The sequence below is a fragment of the Phyllobates terribilis genome, unplaced genomic scaffold (genome assembly GCF_046119375.1).
Source record: "Phyllobates terribilis strain yellow unplaced genomic scaffold, ASM4611937v1 Scaffold_3__8_contigs__length_932513732, whole genome shotgun sequence".
In the NCBI taxonomy this organism is placed as follows: domain Eukaryota; kingdom Metazoa; phylum Chordata; class Amphibia; order Anura; family Dendrobatidae; genus Phyllobates; species Phyllobates terribilis.
The window spans coordinates 199,918,160-199,943,404 of record NW_027362763.1 but is presented as its reverse complement, the minus strand read 5'-3'; the positions used below and the strand labels follow the sequence as shown (position 1 = coordinate 199,943,404).

The following is a 25,245-nucleotide window of genomic DNA, read 5'->3' as shown; positions in this document are numbered from 1 at the left end:
GAAACCAAAGATCTCAAATTTGGACTCATCAGACCAAAGCACAGATTTCCACTGGTCTAATGTCCATTCCTTGTGTTCTTTAGCCCAAACAAGTCTCTTCTGCTTGTTGCCTGTCCTTAGCAGTGGTTTCCTAGCAGCTATTTTACCATGAAGGCCTGCTGCACAAAGTCTCCTCTTAACAGTTGTGTCTGCTGCTAGAACTCTGTGTGGCATTGACCTGGTCTCTAATCTGAGCTGCTGTTAACCTGCGATTTCTGAGGCTGGTGACTCGGATAAACTTATCCTCAGAAGCAGAGGTGACTCTTGGTCTTCCTTTCCTGGGGCGGTCCTCATGTGAGCTAGTTTCTTTGTAGCGCTTGATGGTTTTTGCAACTGCACTTGGGGACACTTTCAAAGTTTTCCCAATGTTTCGGACTGACTGACCTTCATTTCTTAAAGTAATGATGGCCACTCGTTTTTCTTTACTTAGCTGCTTTTTTCTTGCCATAATACAAATTCTAACAGTCTATTCAGTAGGACTATCAGCTGTGTATCCACCAGATTTCTGCACAACACAACTAATTGTCCCAACCCCATTTATAAGGCAAGAAATCTCACTTATTAAACCTGACAGGGCACACCTGTGAAGTGAAAACCATTTCCGGTGACTACCTCTTGAAGCTCATCAAGAGAATGCCAAGAGTGTGCAAAGCAGTCATCAAAGCAAAAGGTGGCTACTTTGAAGAACCTAGAATATAAGACATATTTTCAGTTGTTTCACACTTTTTTGTTAAGTATATAATTCCACTTGTGTTAATCCATAGTTTTGATGCCTTCAGTGTGAATGTACAATTTTCATAGTCATGAAAATACAGAAAAATATTTAAATGAGAAGGTGTGTCCAAACTTTTGGTCTGTACTGTATATACAAACCATGTAATCCTGATAAATGATGTAGCTTCAATGAAACAGAAAGAGAATGTAATAATAATAAAAAAAAAATTAAAAATCTTCCCCTACCCTTTGTAATTTTAAACACGGACAACACACGGATGGCACATGGATGCCATTTGTTTGCTGTACAATGTTTTCACAGACCCATAGACTTGTAGTGACGCTTTATATACTGCTGCTGGAAAAAAACATGTGTTTTGCACGGACATACAGTCCATGTGTGACACCCCAGGGGTCTGGTTGTCACAGTGATAGAGATATTACGTCTGAGAGCAGGTGGGAGGTCCTTTGGTCAGGGATCCTGTGCATGCCACACCTCCTGCCCAGCCTTGGGAGGGGAAGAACTTCCCCTGTATAAACCCGGGGCTGAGGCAGGGTTAGTGGGTCCAGGAAGAGTAGAGACAAGAGCAGCATAGGAAGCAGCAGAGTCACAAGGAGTCAGGGGCTGGCAGCTAAAGAGCTCGCCCTGACTAAGAAGATTCTTTACCGGACCCGGAGTCCGAGGCTGTGGGGACTAACTTCTACCCAGCAGCAGAATCCGTCAGGCAGGGGATTGCAGGTCCCCTGGCCCAGAAGCCCGAAGGCCCGGTCACACGCGTGGGACCAGCACCGCCATCGTGGAGCGGAAGCCATTAGAAGGCCCCGAGTCACCGGCCATACGGGTGAGCACCACACGGTACACTCAGGGACGTGGGCTACTTACATCAGCTTCTAGCAAGGTAGCCAGAAGAGTACAGTCAGCTTGGGAGGCCTACAACTACGCCTGGCCAGGGGAGATCCCATCTGCTCAAGGACTGACCAGGCCCCGTCCGCTAGCAAGTACTCCGGGAGGGTCTATCGTTGTTACCAGTAAAGACCCTGAACGCTACCATACCGTCTCTGAGTGGTTCCTGCTACCCCCATCATCCACGTCGGCTGCCCTGAGGCCATACCCCTCCCGTTGGGGGTTATACTATCACGCTGCACCATCCTTCCACCGGCCTCAGCGGTCTGCCCTGCAGCAGCAGCCCCCTGGCTGCATTCAACGGGTGGCGTAGTCATCAACCATTTTCTACCGCTAACAGACTGCCGTCCAGTTTGACTCCCTGGGCACGGACCGGGTCACCGCCACGAGACTACAACCCTAAACAGATCCGGCTCCGGGTAAGCTCCCGCGTGCGCAACGCAGCGCGACACAGGCCCAGGGGCGCGTCACATGAAAAAACACTGACTCGTGAATAGCACTATAGATTATAATAGCTACAAGTTGTATCCATGAAAAAAATGATACGTACTGTCAAGGATACACAGACGGAGGAGGGTCATGAAGAACCCACCACTGTTACCACTTTGTTAGGGGAATGAAACTCAGCTGCCTACAATTGTCAGGACAATTACGCAATTCTCTGACGAGTGATGAACGAGATTGTGTCTGCTTCCACTACTAGGCCTGTTATTGGGGAACAAACAGTGAGTGTATGGTATATATACACCTCAGATTCCAAACGCATGGACTATATATATACTCCCCGTACGGTCACTGCCAGCTCCGCAATAATAAAAAGAACCACTAGCTGCCACCACCCATTACAGGTAGCTTCAGGGGTACGGTTTACAGAGCAAGAGAAACAGAGCTATTAAATTTTATATTTAATCCAGAAATATAGGCAATGTTTAAAAAAATATACAAGATGATATAAAATGAGACCAAAACAATACAATGTATACAATTACATAAAATAAAAAGGAATAATTAAAGAAACTTACTAAACTTGGTCACAGAAATAGCTCAGAGCTTAGTGGAGGGAGGTGTTCCAACTGGAAAAGAACCTACAGTGAACTGTACCTTCCAAGTACTAACAATTGACCGAGACCCAAATACGGCTTTTTATTAGATCAAAGTTACCTCCACACACCTTCCCTTGATGAGCTCATATGGGGGCGGATTGTGGGATGTGCAACTTGCAGGATATCTTCGGCCCTGTAAGGTTCTGTGCAGGAGATTGCATCGTCATATTTTTTATTGTGATTATTCCTTTACAAAGAGAACAAATATGACCTGGTTTGCATGATCTATAGGATCGTTGTTAAGTTGGAGGAGTTCGAGTGGCCCTACTGTGATGTGAGTGAGTGCATCATGTTCGTTGCTTTATTACTACGCCGGAAATCTATATTCCACAAATATAGGATCGATACAAATCCTAATATTCCTAACTGACCACCAGGGCCGAACAGTCTACTTCAGATGTCCCGTTTCCTCTGGAGAGAACAAGAGTTACCTCTAAAGGTGTTAGTGACGCGCCCCCTGGGCCATGTTCAAGGGATACCCGGAGCCGGATCTAGATAGGGGTAGTAGTCCTTGTGGCGGTGACCCGGTCCGTGCCCAGGGTGGTCAAACTAAGTGTGTGGCAGTCTTGGTAGATGTTGTTTCAGTGTCGACTACGCCACCCGTTGATTTGCGGTCACAAGGCCGCCGCTGCAGAACAGTCCGCTGAGGCCGGTAGTATGTGTGCAGCAATGGTGGTATAACCCCCAACGGGAGGGGTATGGCCTCAGGGCAGCTGGTGCGGATGATGGAGGTAGTGATAGTGCAGAAAGGAGAGTCAGAAACGTGAGATGCAGTTTCAGGGTTTTTACTCACTGATGTTGCTTTAGTCACTTCGGCCGTGAGTGACCACCCGAGCCGTACTGCATTCACCAGGTGCGGGACTCGGCTAACCCCCAGGCAGTTCCGGAGCGTGGTCCTGAGCTTCCCTCTCACTCTCTTTCTCCTGGCCGTCCCCACCAGTGATCCACCTTTGTCCGGTTCCCTTGGGCCTTCTACGGTAAAACCTTCTCTGGCTTTCCTGACCCTACTCTTGGTGTACCTTCCTGGTGGATGTGGTGAGGGTCGTGGCAAAACTTGACCACGACCTCCAGTTCCTGGTTAAGGGTTACTTTTGCCTCCGCCAGCTTGGGATCCGGTGCCCTCTTCTGCCAACCCTTCACCCTTTTGGCTTAATTCTGGGATCTTAGGGTTCCCTCTTTTCTGCGTCTCTGGGCCTTCCTTCTTCCTCTCCACTACAAGCCTGGCCCTGGAGCTGGGCCCAGCCGGAGCCACAGCTCCTAGTCAGCCCTCCTGGCTGAACTCTCCTTCAGCTTCTCCTCAGACTGACTGACTGACCCTGTCCTAAGATGGTGCCCACCATATATACTCCCTCTATGTGTGAGCCCAGGTGACCAGCACCCAATGGGCTCCTAGCTTTACCCAGAGTACTCCCCTATCTGCCCCTACACTACTGGGATGTTCCACCCCCCCTCCCACTCCAGCCAGGGACAGACGCTGTCGTACCTGCACATTTACTTGGTGGGAGTACCGTAGTTCTGTCCCCCGGAAATGGGATGTATGTAGTGCATGCAGCCTACTGAGCTCAGTCCCACACTCCATCCTTACCCGGGAGTGGAATACCACACCTCTGGAGTGAGGTGCAATACCCCTGTAGCAGCCGAGTCCTCAGGGTGCTACATTCCCCCCTGGTAAATCACAGCACGTCCTCGGGCTGTAAAAGAGCAAAACATGCAAACATACAAAATTTTTCAAAACATACACGAATATATAAAACATTATAAACATTATCAGCAAAATAACATTACGGGTAACTTCTTATATTATAAGACCTTTTTGATATAATACTCTTCTTATAAAATGTTCTTGTTCTTCTGGTCACTGTGCACTTGTGACCAGGTAAAAGTGCAACAGTACAAAAACAGTTCCTTATAAAACCAGTAGGGGGCGCTTTAGGAAGCGCAACTATATACAAGGGTATGACCGCTCTCAGTCCTCGGCCAGTGGGGATAAGGGATGGCTGCTCACAGTCCTCAGCCTGTTAAGGGATAGGGACACACGGGTAACAGTTTGCTGGTCCCAACGGGGACTATACTTTACAGGTAACAGTTCTTGTACCCTTACGGGTAACTATTTACAGTTTCACTGTACCGTACTTTAGTAACGGCGTCCTCCTGCTCCTTCCTGCGGGTAACCTTCAAACCCGTCCGGGTCCTCTTGATCCTCCTTGCACTGTAGCTCTTCCTCGGTCAATCGGTGCACATGAAGAGCATATGGACCTTTGGCACACTGATGCCGGGTGAAGGTGACCTCGTCACCCAGGTAAAGGTCACGACCTCTGTGTCCCTCCGGCAGATGGCTCTCGACGTCCCTGCGGGTGACAAAGACGTCGCCGGGGGTTCTGTGGTCCCGGATAAAACCCCACCCGTGCTGCAGTTGAAACTTGATTACGGTCCCGGTGGCACGGGGACCGTGGGCTGCACGGGGGTTTCGTCTCGTCCGGCTCTTCTGCTCCGCACTCTGGACTTGCAGCCGCTCCTCGCGGACCCGCCTCTCTCGCCGTTCCGGTCGAAGACCTCCAGCTGTTGCCGGCAGCACTCTGCTCGCTGGGCTGCGGCCGCCCGGGTCTCGTGGGTGAAGCCGATGAGGTTTTCTCCAGTGGGGTCCCATTCGAATTGGGCCTCCTCCAACGGGAGCGGAGTGATCTTGGCGAGCGCCGGAGCCGGAATCAGAGGCTCACACAGAGGCCTTTCCTTCCGGAGTCGGGGTTGGAGGTACTCCGGTGGCCACTCAAAGGGCTGCCCATCCGGGCAAGTGTGCTGGGCGAACAGGTCTTCACCCAAGGGTAGGACTTTGTGGGTTGAGGGCGCGGTGGTAGTAGCGGCGCCCGGATTCACCAGGCCTTGCGACCAGGCCGGTGGTGCTCTAAAGGTAAAGGGCACTGTGGAGACGGCGGCGCCCGGGGGCAATCGACCTTGCAACCAGGCCGGTGGCGTCTCCTGCTTGGCCGCGCTCGGGGTTGAGGCGCGTGACGTCACAGGGGGCGTGGCCGCGGCGCCTACTTGAGGCCTAGTCTGTAGCGGTGGCGGTGCAGCGACGGGCACGGTAGGGGGAATTTCGGGCTCTGCGACGGGGAGCTGGGGCAGGCTCACGGTTTCTAGGCTTGGGGTAGTGACGTCCCCTTTACCTGCCTCCGTCTCTTCAGCTCCTTCCACGGCGTCGTCTTCGGCCTTCATTCCTCCTGCACCATCCTCAGAGGCGGTCAGACTCCTCGTCTCGGGTGGCGTGCTTCGCTGGCGGGTTCCAGCCTGCTGGGCCATCTCCCTACTCCACTCAGTCAGCGTTTCTCGCTGCACCTGGGCCATCCTCCGTGCGAGGCCCTCCAGCGCGGTCTGTGCACGCTCCCGGTCTCGGGGGAGCTGTGCTAGGATCTCCACCAGGTCTTGTGGGGTGGTGACTTGCAACAGGCTCCTGACCACAGGGTCGGTGCTGCCTGACTCTCCCTCCATCTCCGGGTGCGACCTCTCCAGACTCTTCCAGGCTGCACCCATCCTCACTCTTTTGTTCTGTATCCGCCCACACTGAGGGCGGTCCTGGGGCAACTTGGTGATTGTCAGTTCCAGGGGCAGTCCCCCCACGCCAATGGACATCCCCATCATTGCAGTCTCTGCTGGTGGGGGCGGTCCTTGCTTTTGGCGCTCTTCTGGGACCAGGCCCACGATGGGAGGTCGTCTCTTACCACCCTCTGGCACGCCCATAATGGCGTCCGCTCTGCCAGGGCGGGAAATCTTCTCAGATGGCGGGAATCGTCTCCCAGTGGCGGGAAACTCCGTGGATGGCGGGAAAAAGCTGCAGATGGCGGGCAACCGGCGGGAAACGACCCGTGATGGCGTCCGATGGCGGGGACCCTCCGGAATTGGCGGGAGACTTCTTCTTACGGTACATATAAACTTTTCTTCAGGCACGCAGTACCCGGTGGTGGCGGGCACGTGATCCTGCCGACTACGCCAAAGTTGACGCGCCCCCTGGGCCATGTTCAAGGGATACCCGGAGCCGGATCTAGATAGGGGTAGTAGTCCTTGTGGCGGTGACCCGGTCCGTGCCCAGGGTGGTCAAACTAAGTGTGTGGCAGTCTTGGTAGATGTTGTTTCAGTGTCGACTACGCCACCCGTTGATTTGCGGTCACAAGGCCACCGCTGCAGAACAGTCCGCTGAGGCCGGTAGTATGTGTGCAGCAATGGTGGTATAACCCCCAACGGGAGGGGTATGGCCTCAGGGCAGCTGGTGCGGATGATGGAGGTAGTGATAGTGCAGAAAGGAGAGTCAGAAACGTGAGATGCAGTTTCAGAGTTTTTACTCACTGATGTTGCTTTAGTCACTTCGGCCGGGAGTGACCACCCGAGCCGTACTGCATTCACCAGGTGCGGGACTCGGCTAACCCCCAGGCAGTTCCGGAGCGTGGTCCTGAGCTTCCCTCTCACTCTCTTTCTCCTGGCCGTCCCCACCAGTGATCCACCTTTGTCCGGTTCCCTTGGGCCTTCTACGGTAAAACCTTCTCTGGCTTTCCTGACCCTACTCTTGGTGTACCTTCCTGGTGGATGTGGTGAGGGTCGTGGCAAAACTTGACCACGACCTCCAGTTCCTGGTTAAGGGTTACTTTTGCCTCCGCCAGCTTGGGATCCGGTGCCCTCTTCTGCCAACCCTTCACCCTTTTGGCTTAATTCTGGGATCTTAGGGTTCCCTCTTTTCTGCGTCTCTGGGCCTTCCTTCTTCCTCTCCACTACAAGCCTGGCCCTGGAGCTGGGCCCAGCCGGAGCCACAGCTCCTAGTCAGCCCTCCTGGCTGAACTCTCCTTCAGCTTCTCCTCAGACTGACTGACTGACCCTGTCCTAAGATGGTGCCCACCATATATACTCCCTCTATGTGTGAGCCCAGGTGACCAGCACCCAATGGGCTCCTAGCTTTACCCAGAGTACTCCCCTATCTGCCCCTACACTACTGGGATGTTCCACCCCCCCTCCCACTCCAGCCAGGGACAGACGCTGTCGTACCTGCACATTTACTTGGTGGGAGTACCGTAGTTCTGTCCCCCGGAAATGGGATGTATGTAGTGCATGCAGCCTACTGAGCTCAGTCCCACACTCCATCCTTACCCGGGAGTGGAATACCACACCTCTGGAGTGAGGTGCAATACCCCTGTAGCAGCCGAGTCCTCAGGGTGCTACATTCCCCCCTGGTAAATCACAGCACGTCCTCGGGCTGTAAAAGAGCAAAACATGCAAACATACAAAATTTTTCAAAACATACACGAATATATAAAACATTATAAACATTATCAGCAAAATAACATTACGGGTAACTTCTTATATTATAAGACCTTTTTGATATAATACTCTTCTTATAAAATGTTCTTGTTCTTCTGGTCACTGTGCACTTGTGACCAGGTAAAAGTGCAACAGTACAAAAACAGTTCCTTATAAAACCAGTAGGGGGCGCTTTAGGAAGCGCAACTATATACAAGGGTATGACCGCTCTCAGTCCTCGGCCAGTGGGGATAAGGGATGGCTGCTCACAGTCCTCAGCCTGTTAAGGGATAGGGACACACGGGTAACAGTTTGCTGGTCCCAACGGGGACTATACTTTACAGGTAACAGTTCTTGTACCCTTACGGGTAACTATTTACAGTTTCACTGTACCGTACTTTAGTAACGGCGTCCTCCTGCTCCTTCCTGCGGGTAACCTTCAAACCCGTCCGGGTCCTCTTGATCCTCCTTGCACTGTAGCTCTTCCTCGGTCAATCGGTGCACATGAAGAGCATATGGACCTTTGGCACACTGATGCCGGGTGAAGGTGACCTCGTCACCCAGGTAAAGGTCACGACCTCTGTGTCCCTCCGGCAGATGGCTCTCGACGTCCCTGCGGGTGACAAAGACGTCGCCGGGGGTTCTGTGGTCCCGGATAAAACCCCACCCGTGCTGCAGTTGAAACTTGATTACGGTCCCGGTGGCACGGGGACCGTGGGCTGCACGGGGGTTTCGTCTGGTCCGGCTCTTCTGCTCCGCACTCTGGACTTGCAGCCGCTCCTCGCGGACCCGCCTCTCTCGCCGTTCCGGTCGAAGACCTCCAGCTGTTGCCGGCAGCACTCTGCTCGCTGGGCTGCGGCCGCCCGGGTCTCGTGGGTGAAGCCGATGAGGTTTTCTCCAGTGGGGTCCCATTCGAATTGGGCCTCCTCCAACGGGAGCGGAGTGATCTTGGCGAGCGCCGGAGCCGGAATCAGAGGCTCACACAGAGGCCTTTCCTTCCGGAGTCGGGGTTGGAGGTACTCCGGTGGCCACTCAAAGGGCTGCCCATCCGGGCAAGTGTGCTGGGCGAACAGGTCTTCACCCAAGGGTAGGACTTTGTGGGTTGAGGGCGCGGTGGTAGTAGCGGCGCCCGGATTCACCAGGCCTTGCGACCAGGCCGGTGGTGCTCTAAAGGTAAAGGGCACTGTGGAGACGGCGGCGCCCGGGGGCAATCGACCTTGCAACCAGGCCGGTGGCGTCTCCTGCTTGGCCGCGCTCGGGGTTGAGGCGCGTGACGTCACAGGGGGCGTGGCCGCGGCGCCTACTTGAGGCCTAGTCTGTAGCGGTGGCGGTGCAGCGACGGGCACGGTAGGGGGAATTTCGGGCTCTGCGACGGGGAGCTGGGGCAGGCTCACGGTTTCTAGGCTTGGGGTAGTGACGTCCCCTTTACCTGCCTCCGTCTCTTCAGCTCCTTCCACGGCGTCGTCTTCGGCCTTCATTCCTCCTGCACCATCCTCAGAGGCGGTCAGACTCCTCGTCTCGGGTGGCGTGCTCCGCAGGCGGGTTCCAGCCTGCTGGGCCATCTCCCTACTCCACTCAGTCAGCGTTTCTCGCTGCACCTGGGCCATCCTCCGTGCGAGGCCCTCCAGCGCGGTCTGTGCACGCTCCCGGTCTCGGGGGAGCTGTGCTAGGATCTCCACCAGGTCTTGTGGGGTGGTGACTTGCAACAGGCTCCTGACCACAGGGTCGGTGCTGCCTGACTCTCCCTCCATCTCCGGGTGCGACCTCTCCAGACTCTTCCAGGCTGCACCCATCCTCACTCTTTTGTTCTGTATCCGCCCACACTGAGGGCGGTCCTGGGGCAACTTGGTGATTGTCAGTTCCAGGGGCAGTCCCCCCACGCCGATGGACATCCCCATCATTGCAGTCTCTGCTGGTGGGGGCGGTCCTTGCTTTTGGCGCTCTTCTGGGACCAGGCCCACGATGGGAGGTCGTCTCTTACCACCCTCTGGCACGCCCATAATGGCGTCCGCTCTGCCAGGGCGGGAAATCTTCTCAGATGGCGGGAATCGTCTCCCAGTGGCGGGAAACTCCGTGGATGGCGGGAAAAAGCTGCAGATGGCGGGCAACCGGCGGGAAACGACCCGTGATGGCGTCCGATGGCGGGGACCCTCCGGAATTGGCGGGAGACTTCTTCTTACGGTACATATAAACTTTTCTTCAGGCACGCAGTACCCGGTGGTGGCGGGCACGTGATCCTGCCGACTACGCCAAAGTTGACGCGCCCCCTGGGCCATGTTCAAGGGATACCCGGAGCCGGATCTAGATAGGGGTAGTAGTCCTTGTGGCGGTGACCCGGTCCGTGCCCAGGGTGGTCAAACTAAGTGTGTGGCAGTCTTGGTAGATGTTGTTTCAGTGTCGACTACGCCACCCGTTGATTTGCGGTCACAAGGCCACCGCTGCAGAACAGTCCGCTGAGGCCGGTAGTATGTGTGCAGCAATGGTGGTATAACCCCCAACGGGAGGGGTATGGCCTCAGGGCAGCTGGTGCGGATGATGGAGGTAGTGATAGTGCAGAAAGGAGAGTCAGAAACGTGAGATGCAGTTTCAGGGTTTTTACTCACTGATGTTGCTTTAGTCACTTCAGCCGGGAGTGACCACCCGAGCCGTACTGCATTCACCAGGTGCGGGACTCGGCTAACCCCCAGGCAGTTCCGGAGCGTGGTCCTGAGCTTCCCTCTCACTCTCTTTCTCCTGGCCGTCCCCACCAGTGATCCACCTTTGTCCGGTTCCCTTGGGCCTTCTACGGTAAAACCTTCTCTGGCTTTCCTGACCCTACTCTTGGTGTACCTTCCTGGTGGATGTGGTGAGGGTCGTGGCAAAACTTGACCACGACCTCCAGCTCCTGGTTAAGGGTTACTTTTGCCTCCGCCAGCTTGGGATCCGGTGCCCTCTTCTGCCAACCCTTCACCCTTTTGGCTTAATTCTGGGATCTTAGGGTTCCCTCTTTTCTGCGTCTCTGGGCCTTCCTTCTTCCTCTCCACTACAAGCCTGGCCCTGGAGCTGGGCCCAGCCGGAGCCACAGCTCCTAGTCAGCCCTCCTGGCTGAACTCTCCTTCAGCTTCTCCTCAGACTGACTGACTGACCCTGTCCTAAGATGGTGCCCACCATATATACTCCCTCTATGTGTGAGCCCAGGTGACCAGCACCCAATGGGCTCCTAGCTTTACCCAGAGTACTCCCCTATCTGCCCCTACACTACTGGGATGTTCCACCCCCCCTCCCACTCCAGCCAGGGACAGACGCTGTCGTACCTGCACATTTACTTGGTGGGAGTACCGTAGTTCTGTCCCCCGGAAATGGGATGTATGTAGTGCATGCAGCCTACTGAGCTCAGTCCCACACTCCATCCTTACCCGGGAGTGGAATACCACACCTCTGGAGTGAGGTGCAATACCCCTGTAGCAGCCGAGTCCTCAGGGTGCTACATTAGAGTTCCCACTTTTCTGCCACTTGAACATACATATCTCAAAATTTCTGACTTTTTCCCAGCAAATTTCCCTGCTGTAACCAATTTGTCACCGCAAGAGGTCCCTGCTTCAAAGGATGTTTGAATAAGTTTTTCTCTCCCTAGCTATAACTAGTTTCCTCTCTCCTCCATATGTTCAATATGAGGTCCTGCTTCCAAAAGGAGTTTGAATTGTCAGCTCTTTTCCCTTCTGGAGATGTCTTATGGATTTTAATTTTTCTATGACATGTACGTGCAACACAGAATTCTGAATGAGGACTAATGAGGAGTAATATAGGTTCACTAGGGACTATCAATAATTATCAGGCACTATACTCTTTCTCATTTGCTTTGCAGAGGTTATTTGCAGCCTTGCTGAGAATAACCAAACCGAGACTCTGCTCAACAACGTGTAACAGTGAATCTCTGTTACGCTTCTGCCACAAGCAGGTCGGTGCACGGAGCAAGAAAGGGGATGGGAAGCTCTGCCACTAGGAAAAGATTAAAGCGGGACACCCTTGACACTTGCCCTGCACAACCTTAAGCTCCCTAGTGTCCCAAGATGGGTTCTTTCACCGCATGCAGTGATCACGTTCCTATCCCTGTTTTTTTAGAAAGACCCTGACTAGTGCTTAGGACAGCAGGAACACTAGTCCTGCTCTGACATAAAGACACAAAGGGAAACAGACAAGGATAACAGAAACAGCAATCACACAAAATGCTCCCAGACTGCAAAAAGGGAAAGGGGGAAAGGAACTGATGAGGCAAACCAAATAGGAGATAAGGTAAGAAAAGACACTTCAACAAACTTGCAGGCAGATATCTCAAGAGATCTCTTCAACAGCTCACACCTCCAGCTCCAAACCCGGTTATGGCAAGCTATCACTGGCAATTACTAAAGCTAAGAGGTGAGTATTTATACCAGAGGGGAGTGGAAAATTCAGAACAGCTGAGATAACTCAGGATGGAGAGCTCTAGGAGACAAAGAGAACTGTTTAACCCTTGCAACAACAGAGCAAGTGAAATCTGCACAGCTTAATCCTTGCAACACCAAAACAAGGGAAATTTGCACAGCTAACTGGAAGGCAAAGCAGATCCAAACAGTGCAGATGTGTGTGTAACCAGACGCCGCGATCTTCTGACCCCTGAACTAGAGGAGGCCACTCTCTTTCGTGGTATTCCTGTCATAATCTCATTATAAATTACTATTGACAATAGTGGCAAAATCTATAAGATCAGTACTGCATTATTGATTACGTCACCATGGGCATTAGGAAGGAGTACACTCTAAATTAGTATTTGTGCTGCCCGTGGATGAAAAGACCACCCTCATCATTGTACAATGTAGGTATAATAGGCAACTCAAGACTAACAAAAAGAAAAAACAGTAAAACAAAGAAAAACAATAACCATTTGCCTATTCTGTAAGCAAACAAAAAGGTAGAAGGAGGCTGTAGCACACAGGCAGCTCATCTGTTTTCCTCCCTCTGTATAGCTTATATTCTTCTAGTGGTAATAGTATAATGATAAAGGCCACGCAAACTGGCTACTTGTAATTGATGGGAGGTCATCTGGAGGTAAGCAGAAGAACTGGACATTTTGCTGGTGTCTGACCTTATAGTCAGGAAGATACAGTCTGCACACATCATCTGCAGATGTAATTACACATGGATTCCCATCATGCACGCACACATATGTAAAGCGCTGCTGCATAGATGGAGGCTTTTGCAGTCTTCTGTCTTGATGAAAATGATGTGACATTTATGCTTCAGCCTTGGTAGCGCGCTTGCTTTGTCTACGACGGCTGCTCTTTGTGCTCTATCTATAAAGAACTAATATAGATATTTGGATCGTTTATTAATGAGAATCCCACGCCGAGCGAGCGCTATTCACCTGTTCTCTTGATCTGTAGTGGATATCATTATATGTACTGTAATGTGCATAGAGTTCAACCATGACCACGTAGAGATCGAGACAAAGTATAAATTTATACTCCCTACCTCCCTATTAATGTAAAGCAAAGTAATAGGATTTATTTAAATTTAAGTATTACTTCTTGGGGGGGATAAGGAAAGAGAAGTTGTATATTTGTATTGGAGTTAAAGAAGCAATAAAAACACTGGACATTTAATAAAAAGTTACGCTGCACTAAGGGTATGCACACACGGAGTCTTAATTTTTTTCCTGATATGTCTCTTTCCTACATCTCCAATGCCCTTTGCGGCATCTTTGCCGTCAGCGTTTATTTTTTTGTAAAATGTCTTAATTCATAGTGAGCGTCTTCCAAGCAGAAGCCTCCAGAAGCCATTGTCAGGTCACTTTTTTTTAACCATTTTGAGTCTTTGGAAACCTGAAGCGGTTAAAAGAAATTCAAAAGGCTGATCATTTCCTCAGCAATTCGTTTTGATGTTGCTGTGCATATGTTCATTCTTTCTGGTGTTTTTTTTTTAGACATCGACTGCACGTACAATATGACCTTAGGGTAAGTTTCTGATCAAAAGGGAAAAAAATGATTTCTCTGACCACTGAAGTCAAAAGTGGGAGCACTTATGAAGAGTATGCACAGCTCTTTTAAAATGATGGGTATCTAATGGAAAGAACCTAAACAATGTATATAGAAATAAACAATAAAAAAGAAAAAGTTGTTTTATTAGCTACACACTCCTACTGCATCCTATCGTTGCTAGTTGGTCAGATGCACAGAAAGATAAGTGTACTGGCTGGATCCAGGTGAGATAATCATAGTAGATTGTTTGTAGTACTCCAGCACCATAAAAAAATACGCTAAAAATTCAAAAATGTGTTCTAATCCATTAAAAACATTATCGTGTGCACCTATATAATAGCATCGCTTACACATTTCAAACCTAAAACACCAATGAAGTAAGCAAGGCAGGCCCTTTAAAATCATATTCAGATCTTTTTTAATATATACAAAAGAGACAATCTAAAAAACATAGAGAGGAATGAGACACTACAGGTAATGAAAAAACGGGGGACATCAGCAGGAAAAAGTTAAATCATAGTACGTACCTTGATGAATAATATATGTATATATTCAAATATGGATAACCATGACAAAAACATATTATATATAGTAAAATAGTATAAGGAGTAAGAGAATCAGTAATATTATGTCTAAGTAGTCCTCCTACATAACATACCAGTCGCTATTAAGATCAAATCACAATTAGCATAGTAAGTATCCAGATAACTCAAATGCTGTGGCAAGGTAGTGGCAGATTCCTCCCGCACCTGACGCGTGTTTTCCAGGGAATGCAAGATGACGCAGCCTTTATGTATGTATTGTTAGTTTAGGTGTTTATTCACATTTCAAGCGAAGTTGAGGTCCTTAATCATAGCAGGCGTGAAATGCATTGGAAAATCATTGGAAAATCTGACATGTATTTGTTTCGGAATCCATTGTTGAAATTTTGAAGCATAACCTCCCGTTTGTTACACATATGGCTTCATCCCATTAAATGAGGATAGTCCACAAGATGCTAGCCAAATGCAATGTTCAGGCAGAAACCGCCCGGAATCGATTCTAATAAAGAACATGTCACTTGACCTGGTTGTTGAAGCTCCACTGGAAGAAAGGCATCTATATGAACAGTAACACAGCCTTATCATTGAACACAAGCATTTTGTAGTTACTTTTCATCATGATAATTGAGCTGAATCTTCTGCACCGAATGCTGTGTGAAAAATCGCCATTTGCACAGTCTTCTATAGGATTTTTTTTTTCTAACAGATAGATGGTTATAAAGTAGTTAGCAGTCCACCAGACGCTTCTAGTAAGGCACCAGACTTACACCCGAATCACCAGAAGATTCTTTTAAGTCCACCAGACTTACACAATAACCACCCAAAGATTCCAGTAAGTCTACCAGACTTACACCAAAACCACCCAAAGATTAGAGTAAGTCCACCAGACTTACACCAAAACCACTCAAAGATTCCAGTAAGTCCACCAGACTAACAACAGAACCAACCAAAGATTCCAGTAAGTCCACCAGACTTACACCAGAACCACCCAAAGATTCCAGTAAGTCCACCAGACTAACACCAGAACCAACCAAAGATTCTAGTAAGTCCACCAGACTAACACCAGAACCACCTGAACAATCCAGTAAGTCCACCAGACTAACACCAAAACCACCTAAAGATTCCAGTAAATCAAATCGGATTCTTGTTTTCAGTATTATGCTATGTCATTAGACATGACAGCCACTCCTGGAACCTTCACATGCCGTAGTATGAGTATGAAACATTGCTTATGTAAGGTATTAGTCTCTTTCCTCATGTAGTGAGTTCATGTCTACATCCTAAGTCTGCAGAGTTTACCATGTTCTAATCATTTCTCAAACTCTGCATCTGAGAAAAAGTCAATGTCAGCTGAGTGTTCAGACAAGGTGGGGCATGCTTTTCTACCTAGAAAAAACATCATTCTCCAGCTATTCAGAAGGCCTTCATAAACCACAGCCACTTAGCTTTTTTTTTAACTATGTTCGGTGTACACGACAGGAAAGTGCTCAGCCCATACACTGAATGTACCCATAGGGCCCCATTCACGCTGAACAAGTATGAGTTTGCCTTTCAACTGACTTTTTTTTCCAGTGTATAGGAAAGCTTAGTCTACCCCACCTTCCATTCCAAAGTCATAAAGTGAGAAAAAATATAATGCATGGTTTACTTTTCTCTTTTTTTTTTTTTTTTTTTTAAACAAGGGAGCCTACTGTCGATGTATGCCACTCCATATTAATATATTGGCGTGACTTCTATTAGAGGTATACCGTATTTTGGAAAAGACTCCTGATATATACAGTACAGACCAAAAGTTTGGACACACCTTCTCATTTAAAGATTTTTCGGTATTTTCATGACTATGAAAATTGTACATTCACACTGAAGGCATCAAAACAATGAAGTCACACATGTGGAATTATATACTTAACAAAAAAGTGTGATACAACTGAAAATATGTCTTATATTCTAGGTTCTTCAAAGTAGCTACCTTTTGCTTTGATGACTGCTTTGCACACTCTTGGCATTCTCTTGATGAGCTTCAAGAGGTAGTCACCGGAAATGGTTTTCACTTCCCAGGTGTGCCCTGTCAGGTTTAATAAGTGGGATTCCTTGCCTTATAAATGGGGCTGGGACCATCAGATGTGTTGTGCAGAAGTCAGGTGGATACACAGCTGATAGTCCTACTGAATAGACTGTTAGAATTTGTATTATGGCAAGAAAAAAGAAGCTAAGTAAAGAAAAATGAGTGGCCATCATTACTTTAAGAAATGAAGGTCAGTCAGTCCAAAAAATTTGGCAAACTTTGAATGTGTCCCCAAGTGCAGTTGCAAAAACCATCAAGCGCTACAAAGAAACTGGCTCACATGAGGACCACCCCAGGAAAGGAAGACCAAGAGTCACCTCTGCTTCTGAGGATAAGTTTATCCGAGTCACCAGCCTCAGAAGTCGCAGGTTAACAGCAGCTCAGATTAGAGACCAGGTCAATGCCACACAGAGTTCAAGCAGCAGACACATCTCTACAACAACTGTTAAGAGGAGACTTTGTGCAGCAGGCCTTCATGGTAAAATAGCTGCTAGGAAACCACTGCAAAAGACAGGCAACAAGCAGAAGAGACTAGTTTGGGCTAAAGAACCCAAGGAATGGACATTAGACCAGTGGAAATCTGTGCTTTGGTCTGATGAGTCCAAATTTGAGATCTTTGTTTCCAACCACCGTGTCTTTGTGCGATGCAGAAAAGGTGAACGGATGGACTCTACATGCCTGGTTCCCACCGTGAAGCATGGAGGAGGAGGTGTGATGGTGTGGGGGTGCTTTGCTGGTGACACTGTTGAGGATTTATTCAAAATTGAAGGCATACTGAACCAGCATAGTTACCACAGCATCTTGCAGCGGCATGCTAATCCATCCGGTTTGCGTTTAGTTGGACCATCATTTATTTTTCAACAGGACAATGACCCCAAACACACCTCCAGGCTGTGTAAGGGCTATTTGACCAAGAGGGTGATTGATGGGGTGCTATGCCAGATGACCTGGCCTCCACAGTCACCAGACCTGAACCCAATCGAGATGGTTTGGGGTGAGCTGGACCGCAGAGTGAAGGCAAAAGGGCCAACAAGTGCTAAGCATCTCTGGGAACTCCTTCAAGATTGTTGGAAGACCATTTCCGGTGACTACCTCTTGAAGCTCATCAAGAGAATGCCTAGAGTGTGCAAAGCAGTCATCAAAGCAAAAGGTGGCTACTTTGAAGAACCTAGAATATAAGACATATTTTCAGTTGTTTCACACTTTTTTGTTAAGTATATAATTCCACATGTGTTAATTCATAGTTTTGATGCCTTCAGTGTGAATGTACAATTTTCATAGTCATGAAAATACCGAAAAATCTTTAAATGAGAAGGTGTGTTCAAACTTTTGGTCTGTACTGTATATATATATAAAATTTCTACATTACTTACTGGTCCCACAAGATGACTTGAACCTGTGATCCTTTGATCACATTAATAATAACCTGTACTACATATATTGTAATGTGCGTTATCTAAACGGTCAGAGTTTTAACAATTAGGAACCACTTGGTGGAATCTAATTAGCTGTGGCTTATGGCAAACACAGAGGACATTGATAGGCCATAAGTCCAATGGAAATCATAAATGAGGTGTGAAGAGAGCCTTGCTGACATACTATTAATTCTAGTTACTCTGTAAGCATCTAACGCTCTTCAGCTAGGGAAGGACCTATAGTTCTATTCATCCTCATCTTTCTGGTTCATGAATAAAAGGCAGCGAGGATGTCGTACTCGTGGTCATTGAAAGGGTTGTCACATCTTCTATCTTCAGTAGCGCACCACTCCCTTGGCTCCCGGCTTTCTGTCTGCGCTCCTGAACTTTGACAGTACATACCAGTGACATGGCTGAGCTTCTGGAACCAAACTCCACTCTCTGATGCTCCTAACCAAGGCAGCTTTACCTCTGCGGCATCGGAGGACCTCGGGGGCAGTGAAGCTGGACGGATCCAGCCATCTATAGCTGAAATGTTGCATGCACGTGCTCCTTCCCTAGGAAACTGGCCTTCTCTGACAAAGGAGAGTATTTTTAATAAGCGGTAAGTTGCTTGTATTTACAAGTGCATTACAATTTTACCCATTTAAAAAGATGAGACAACCCCTCTCAAGGTTTTCAGTAGCATGTTACCTGTAACTCAGAAACAGATTAATTGAACAATGAAAGACGTCACATAAGAGGTTTTTATTTCAAAATATATTTTGTTTCTAAAGTTTGATTTTTAGACCATCAAAGGAATCCTGAGCTCTAATAACATAGGACCTGTAGCTCCATTCATCCTCATCTAAAAATATTCTAATTGGCTTCATAAGGAATCGGTTCCGTGTGTGTATAAGGCTGAATTCACACATCCATCTGAGTGTCAACATCCGAGATAAAAAAAATTTTCTTAGGTGTCATCCTAGCTGCATCAGTTTCCTCATCTATTTTTTCCCACCAACTCAGATAGACCGTCCGAACTTATTTTTACTGACCTGAGATATATGAGAGTAGTATCCCCCAATGGGTAAAAATGCCAGAGCTGTCAGCTGTACACTATAGCTGACACCCAGCTGCATCAGCCACAATCAATGTTGGCACCGACGGTAGCCGTTTCAACCCTTAGATGCTGCTGTTAACCATTTGGATGCTGTTGTCTCTATTAACAGAGTGTGGGTGCCCTCTCTGTAACCCCATCAGCACCCTGAGATTGTGATTCATGGTGTCCATGGCCAGGCTTGGACTGGCCCACAGGAGAACAGGAAAATCCTCCGGTGGGCCCCTGCGCAAGACTGGACTACCACCCTCTTATATGAGCAGTACTTGGCACAATATTAATCACTATGTACAGACAAAGGCAGCATCTTATTCATTTAACTATCCACCCAGTTCATTGTTATATAAATTTGTGATTGAGGATAATGTCACATTTGCATGTAGGTGAAAAGTGGGGCCCTGGAGTTGGTTACTGATGGACTCTTGGCACCGCAGTCCGTAACTGTCCGTGATAATCTAAGGCCAAATAATGGTCTTAGAGTCTGCCAGCTAGAGTGGCTTGTGTAGAGGTCAGTAACAGTCTAGTGGTAAAAATACATTTTTTCATTATTGTCATTGCACTTTGCTTTAATTCCTGAAAAGTACCTTAAGGGTTAATAAACTACCTGACAGCAGGTAGGACCTATATTTTAGGCCTCTTTCAAACGTCAGTATTTCCGGTACATGTGGTGTCCGTTTCCACACATACCGGAGACACTGACACACGTAGACCCATTCAAATGAACGGGTCTGCACACATGTCAGTGTGTTTTCACGGACCGCGTGTCCATGGGCAAAACACGCTGACATGACCGTGGCCTCAAAACGTCCCACACACGTACACACTGATGACACAAGGATGACATGGCTGACCCATTTTTAAAACTGATGTGTGTATGGATTAATGAAACTCTATGGGTCTGTGAAAAAAAAAAGCGGACAACACTAGGGCGTGTCACACGAATGTGTGAACGTAGCCTAAGGGGGCAGTCAGACGGTCCGTATAACACAGACGACGATCCTCACAGTACATGGACTGGCCAGCTGCTCTCCTGACCCGAGCGTGAAACCTGCATAGACATACAAGCTGTAATGCTCGGGTTAGGGGAGCACTGGGATGAGGTGTCCAGTTTTCCTCCAATAATTACTGAATCTGGATCCAGACATCCGATTACTTCCGCTTACTGGGTGTAATAAATGTATTCTACTAGAACAGCTTTGAAGTAATTCTTGGTATAAAACCAGAGGAGGAACTTGAGGCTCCAGGGCCTAAAGGTAGAATTTGTAACAGAGCCACCGATCTACCATGGGTCATGTACAATACTGCACCGGCTGCTGCCTCTTTTTGCAACACCTACTGCATATGTAAGAAATGTGTCTACGACTCCTTAGCCTTATTATTGGGCTTATACCAAGTTTCCTTCAGAGTTTACAATCTACAGTGTCCGTCTCTAGCCAGACACATCACTCGGTTAGTACAGGGCTGTTAGTTTCCGGCTCGGCCAAATGTATCATGTCAGTTGTAGCTGACGGCTCGGTGAGAACGCCAGCGGTACAGTATCCAGTGGTCACATCATTTAGGCAACCTTGTGGGAGCATTCATCATCCATGCACTAATTGTTAGAGGCAGGTCGTTCCGTCATTAAGACGTGAGCTGCAAGAACTGGATCCCCCGCTCCTCTAGCCCTGCCAGACGTTGCTTCTGTACACTGTCTATGTTTCAGGAGCATAGTTATTGATTGGAGAGAAGCAGTTTCTTAATGTGCACTAATTCACCTCGATCAGCTGATCTGTTTCTGCTGAACACAGCACTCATCCAAAATAGCAACACATTTAGAGTCCGACGGTATCATGTGAACCCACAAGAGTGGATGTTTGCCTTTAACGCCACAAGACCACCACAAAAGGCAAGGCCAGGGATTGAGGGAAAAATACCATTCTATGGGCAGGTTCACAAGTTGTATATTTGCTGCAGATTTCATAGCTTTGCCTGCATGGAATCCACAGCGTAGTACAGTACCAGATAAATGGGTGAGATTTCAGCATCTCTCAACTACAGGTGGCGGAAAATTTCTGAGCAGAATTTAGTTTCATCACAAATTTAACATTTTGCAATGGGAAAAGTGAAATTTATGGCAAAACCCTTAGGCTACATTCTAACGATGAGTATTTGGTGAGTTTTTCACTCTGCGTATTTTCGGGGAAAAAAATGCAAATAACCTATTTTACTTGATGGGTGCAGAAAATCTGCAAAAACAAAAACTCACCAAAAATCTCATGGCCTTACTCTATATTCACAAATACCCAGGGCATATTATTAATTACATTGTAATCAATAATAGCTTCTGGACATGATGACTAGCTTCCTTCAAAAAGAACGTGTCATCAGAAAATGACCTATTGTTTAAAAGGTTCGATAAGCAGGAACGAGTATTCCTACCTCGTTTCCCAATTATCAGCCCATATGGGCCCTAAGGAAAAGGAAGACTGATTAAACTGCAGAGCGATAGATACCTAGACAGCCCCTGTGAAAGAACAATAGATGGGTCAATAGCAGTTCAATGGATCATCATCATGCACCCCTTTATGTGTCTGTTACAGAAGCGGCTTGCTGTTATGGAGGTGGAGATGGCCTCCCTTACCTCTATGGTCCCTGTGCAATACTACAAGTTGCACCAATTGTATGTCTGCCCCTGTTAGATAAAGTGGTATAACATATCCAGTCATCTCAGGGGGATAGAGCATGCCTGGTCATCAATCAATTTGTCACGCATGCTAACAGCAAAGTAACACCTCATGCATATTGTAAATCCGTGTGCAATTAGTCTGTACATCAGAGCATGAAGTCCACCTGGATATAGGAGGCATTGGCTACAAGAAGCATTGCAGACCTGTAGTCACTTTGTGCCATGCTGTATGGTGACTCAATGAAGTGTTAAAGTCACAGATGTCGCGCAGCGCCTATTTTGAAATGTGAATGGGAATGAGGACGTCATTAGCCATGCAAATACACTACAATGCAGATTTATGAATTGCAACTTTTAAAAAGTCACCAAAAAGTTGACATTCTCCTTCCGGGAAAAGGTGGAGCAAAAACTGGAGAAAGATCTCCAGACAGAAGTCTTATACGTAAAGAACATCAAAGCAGTCTCCAGTGAAAATGAGAGTCCTCCAGCTGTGTTCCAAATAAAATGGTAAACTTTATTCAAACAAATTTAAAAGAGAGACATCTTCAAGTATAGACAAATTTATAAGTTCTTATTCTATGCGTTTTTGACTGCAACTCAGTCCTCATCCATTAATAAGGATTGAGTTGCAGTCTGAAACGCGTACGAAAGGAACTTATAAATTTGGATATACTTGAAGATGGTTATCTTTTAAATTTGTTGGAATATACAGTACAGACCAAAAGTTTGGACACACGTTCTCATATAAAGATTTTTCGGTATTTTCATGACTATGAAAATTGTACATTCACACTGAAGGCATTAAAGCTATGAATTAACACATGTGGAATTATATACTTAACAAAAAAGTGTGAAACAACTGAAAATATGTCTTATATTCTAGGTTCTTCAAAGTAGCCACCTTTTGCTTTGATGACTGCTTTGCACACTCTTGGCATTCTCTTGATGAGCTTCAAGAGGTAGTCACTGGAAATGGTTTTCACTTCACAGGTGTGCCCTGTCAGGTTTAATAAGTGGGATTTCTTGCCTTTTAAATGGAGTTGGGACCATCAGTTGTGTTGTGCAGAAGTCTGGTGGATACACAGCTGAAAGTCCTACTGAATAGACTGTTAGAATTTGTATTATGGCAAGAAAAAAGAAGCTAAGTAAAGAAAAATGAGTGGCCATCATTACTTTAAGAAATGAAGGTCAGTCAGTGCGAAAAATTGGGAAAACTTTGAAAGTGTCCCCAAGTGCAATTGCAAAACCATCAAGCGCTACAAAGAAACTGGCTCACATGAGGACCGCCCCAGGAAAGGAAGACCAAGAGTCACCTCTGCTTCTGAGGATAAGTTTATCCGAGTCACCAGCCTCAGAAATCGCAGGTTAACAGCAGCTCAGATTAGAGACCAGGTCATTGCCACACAGAGTTCTAGCAGCAGACACATCTCTTCAACAACTGTTAAGAGGAGACTTTGTGCAGCAGGCCTTCATGGTAAAATAGCTGCTAGGAAACCACGGCTAAGGACAGGCAACAAGCAGAAGAGACTTGTTTGGGCTAAAGAACACAAGGAATGGACATTAGACCAATGGAAATCTGTGCTTTGGTCTGATGAGTCCAAATTTGAGATCTTTGGTTCCAACCACCGTGTCTTTGTGCGACGCAGAAAAGGTGAACGGATGGACTCTACATGCCTGGTTCCCACCGTGAAGCATGGAGGAGGAGGTGTGATGGTTTGGGGGTGCTTTGCTGGTGACACTGTTGGGGATTTATTCAAAATTGAAGGCATTTTGAACCAGCATGGCTACCACAGCATCTTGCAGCGGCATGCTATTCCATCCGGTTTGCGTTTAGTTGGACCATTATTTATTTTTCAACAGGACAATGACCCCAAACACACCTCCAGGCTCTGTAAGGGCTATTTGACCAAGAGGGAGAGTGATGAGGTGCTACGCCAGATGACCTCGCCTCCACAGACACCAGACCTGAACCCAATCGAGATGGTTTGGGGTGAGCTGGACCACAGAGTGAAGGCAAAAGGTCCAACAAGTGCTAAGCATCTCTGGGAACTCCTTCAAGATTGTTGGAAGATCATTTCCGATGACTACCTCTTGAAGCTCATCAAGAGAATGCCATGAGTGTGCAAAGCAGTCATCAAAGCAAAAGGTGGCTACTTTGAAGAACCTAGAATACAAGACATATTTTCAGTTGTTTCACACTTTTTTGTTAAGTATATAATTCCACATGTGTTAATTCATAGTTTTGATGCCTTCAGTGTGAATGTACAATTTTCATAGGTCATGAAAATACAGAAAAATCTTTAAATGAGAAGGTGTGTCCAAACTTTTGGTCTGTACTGTAGCTTACCATTTCATTTGGAAAATGGCTGGAGGACACTCTTTTTCTGGATTTTCGTTGTGCCACATTAGGCAGGAGAGGCTTTCTCTATGTCGAGAATTTGTAGTAGCCTCAACAAGGGTGAGCTGGTTTTCTTATATCATTGGTCCAGTGAAAATGGCCCTGAGGTTGCATTATGAAAGGTAGTGGCATTTGAACTGAGTATGTGGGTCAGGCTGGATTTTGTACACTGGGTACATGAACATGTCATTGTACCATTGTCGGTTTACAAGGTGACGTATGTGCAATTGACAGTGTTGAGACGCTACATTGAGCTACATCTGGGAGTTGATGTAAAGACTATTTATGGAGGGTAAATTGGTTTCAAGAAGAGGTTAAGGCAGGCATCCAAGTAGTGAGTTCATCTTTGACCAGTGAGAAACCTCCAAAAGATGCGGGATGGAGAGGGAATCCAAACTGACCACAACAAGAGGCCATGCAGGGTTGTGTTAGTGGGTCGCTTTCGCCCAAGAGGATTGCAACAGAGAGAGATATAACCAGGCAGATAGAGATGGAACCAGAAGGGACCTGATATTAGTGGACTGTGTTGGGTAGTAAGATGATGCAGTCTTGTGAGCCCTACAGACCCGGTGAGGGTGGACACAGTTATCCCATGGTCTTCATGACTGACGCCACTACTGAAATGTAGCCAGGCAATAAGAACAAAGTTTACTGTTATCAGGCCGTGTTGACTGTTGCGGAGACTTTACTTCAGTTGTTGTTTTTGCAATAAAAAGTCTGTAGCTTCTCCTGAGCATGACCACTAAGCTTTGCACCTCGTAATGAGCCGTGACCACTAAGATTAGTGCCTCCTCGTGAGAAAGTAAAGTCTTTGTTAAGGCATAGAATTTTCTGTATTTGAGTCACTTTTATTAAAAACAAGAGAGGGTCACACCTGTCCCCCACCACTCGCTCATCTTTTACAATGGTCCTTATGCAGAAATGCATAAAATTGATCTATATCTACAAGTATTATTGGTGAGAATGGCTGCTCAGAAGTATGGGAAAGTGTGATGTCACCTGCATTGTATTGATGACACCAGCATTGA

General features: G+C 47.5%; 1 protein-coding gene across 2 annotated transcripts in view; it reads right to left on the bottom strand.

Annotated features, from left to right (window-relative positions):
- LOC141259040 (glypican-5-like) overlaps nucleotides 1-25,245 on the bottom strand; it is a 323,430-nt gene that overhangs the window by 150,006 nt on the left and 148,179 nt on the right. The gene's annotated exons all lie outside the window — the stretch shown is intronic.